Source organism: Solanum pennellii, chromosome 4 (genome assembly GCF_001406875.1).
Source record: "Solanum pennellii chromosome 4, SPENNV200".
Taxonomy (NCBI): Eukaryota; Viridiplantae; Streptophyta; class Magnoliopsida; order Solanales; family Solanaceae; genus Solanum; species Solanum pennellii.
In genome coordinates, this window is record NC_028640.1 from 61,569,982 (window position 1) to 61,573,043 (window position 3,062).

Genomic DNA, 3,062 nt, shown 5'->3' on the forward strand with positions numbered 1-3,062 from the left:
AACTTTGATTAAAATTGTTGTAACAATCTCAAATTTTGAGCAAAATCTATTACGTCTGCACTATCTGATAGTGTGTTCTAAAGCTACATAGGTGTCTACATGAACATCATAAATATTAGTACATCGTTATAAAGACACTTATATATTTTAAAAATACAATATTAGATAGTGTGAATAATAAATTCTACCTAAAATTTAAAATTATTATAATATTTTCAATTAAAATTTAAATATATTTCAGACATTTTATCGATTATAGAAAATATGATGACAATAATTCAGTTATAGAAATGACAAGATAAGTTAGGTGTGGAGGCAAAGACACAAGGGGCTACAGCTGCAAAGGGAGCCCACTTTTTTAAATTTTGTTTACATGCATTATATTATATAACAACTAATTTTTAGTGCTTACTGAAATTCATGGAAAAAGTGAAGTAATCAAACTGTCCATTTTTTTTCCAAAATATAATAATAAAAAAAGGACTGTTTTTGGCTGTATATTGGTTAAAAAAGTTAAAACCTAATGCATGCTTTATGATAAGTTATTTTTGACCTATATATGAAAAAAAAAAAATTACTTTGTATCATAGAAGCTAGTTTTCTAGCTCTCTTAGGCTCTTTTTTTATCAGTTTTCTTTTCCATATTTTGTTTATAACCATTTTTGAATTGGTTTTGTTTCCATATGTGACACATAATTCATCCTCCAAATTACTTTTTCCTATTCATAGACTAGTCATTCACCTATGTGTTTTCACATCATGAACAATTATTTGTGAGTGAATGAAAGGATATATAACATTTTTTATTTTAACCATTTAGGAATCATTTGATAGGAGGTACAAAAAATTTGTTTAACAGAATGTTTAATTGGTAAATGGTAATATTGGAATCTTATCTAATATTTCTTCGGCCAATAACACTTGTTCATTTTATGAAATCAATTGATAATTTTATATTTACTTTCTAATTTATTCTTACCATCAATTATAGTCGTTCTTTCTCTATTATATTTTTCAAAACATTGTATTTATGATATTCAAAGGGTGATATGGTAAAATTATTCTTCTATTTATAGTTTCTTAAAAAAATGTAAAGTCAATAGCAGACAGGCATTGTTAGACCGAGGGAATACGCTTTTGGTGTGATTTATTTAAAATAACGTCTAATCGTGTATTATATAATTCTTTAAAGAAATAAATATTTGCTTATAAAATACCTTCTACATTCTTTATATATTTTCGGAGATATTTATATCTTTAATCATTTAGTATATGTATTAACAACCTTCGATATTGTTAATATCGTGGCTTGATTTTTGGTTAAAGAAAAAGAGTTTTTTTTAAATAAAACCAAATATGAAAGAACAACTACTTAGCTAGAGATAGAAGTAATTTCCACTTTAAATATTTACCTCATAAATCATCTCAATTTTTACATCACCAATGCACAAATAAAGAATACATTTTCGTTTCAATTTATTTATTTAGTTTAACTTGCACAATCTTCTTTCATTTCAATTTGTTTGATTGATTTTGACTTGATACAGAGTTTAAAAAAATTAAAAAAACTTTTGAATCTTGTGTGATCTTAAACTATAAGAATATATAAAGTATATCAAATTACCATTAATTTTATAATGTTAAATATATCATCCGAAAAGTTAAAATAAAAAGTTATCAAAAAAATAAAAAGGTCGTACTTTAAAGAATTAAAAATAAAGACAAATAAATTAAAATTAAAGAGTGATTATCTTAAAAAGTTGTGTGAATCTATATAGCATTTGAAAGTCAAATATTTTAGGCACTTAAACTTATCTTTAGACTTCAACAACAAATTAGTTGTTATTTATGTTCAACAACTTTTTGATATGAAGTTATATTGTTTGTCTTTTACTCTTATTTCAAAAAAAAATAGTAGCAACATATTTATTTTATTTTTTAATATAGAAATTCACATATTAGGGAACACGTTAAGGTCCATACATTACCAAACAAATTGAAATAAAATTACTGTTACCACATAAATAATACAGTAATTAAGACTTTTTGATTTTTGGTTGTTTTGTCAAAATATTAGGCAATAAATAGGAGACCTAGTGTTGAATTTAGAAAGAGACAAAAAAAATTCCAAAAAGAAGAGACAAGAATATCGAATTTACTATAGTCTATCTATCCTGAATTATGTGAAGTTATTATATATATATATAATATATATATATATATATATATATATATATATAATATTTTAAATTTTTTATCCACCTTTAACGAAATATGAAGAATTCTATGATGGCTTCAAGTCATTAAGGAGTAAAAGAGACCTAACGAGAGGAGTACAAGAAATTTTGAAAATATCACTAATAAATAAGTAGTACACATGCTTAAGTTCAACCTGAAGTTGTATATTAAGTGCAAATATAAAATTGATATAAGTGTTAAAAACACATCTAAATTATTTTTTTTAATTTCATATCTAAATTATTGAAAGTCTGAGTTTCATACCTAAACTATTACTTTTTAGTTTGAGAAATACACCTCAGTGGTGTGTGTAATGCATTCTCTCTTTTATATGAATAAACTTTGTCACATGACATTCTACGTGGATAAAATTTTTTATCTAGATAAAAATTAAATAATAAAAAATTAATATTATTAATAATTAAAGATTACTATCCATATAAAAAATTAAATTATTTTTCTTATCTCACTCCACCACCTCCTCCACGTACCTCCCCCCTCCCCCGCGACAACCCCATCCTTTTTTTTAAAAAAAAATTATTTATAAAATATTTTTAAAAATTTCATATTTCATCCTCCCCTCTCCCCTCCTGTAACGACCTGTCTAGTCGCTTTAAGCAGCATATTTTATTTCTGGAAAAACTGTCTGAGTCGACGGAACCCACGACGGACCGTCATGGGCACGACGGACCGTCGAGGGGGTCTCGTTCCAAAACACTTAGAATTCTGAAATTTGGGTAATGAAATCGACTCTCTGAACTTCGTAACGGAATGGCAGGACGGACCGTCGTGGGCACGACGGACCGTCACAGACCCTTTAGTGG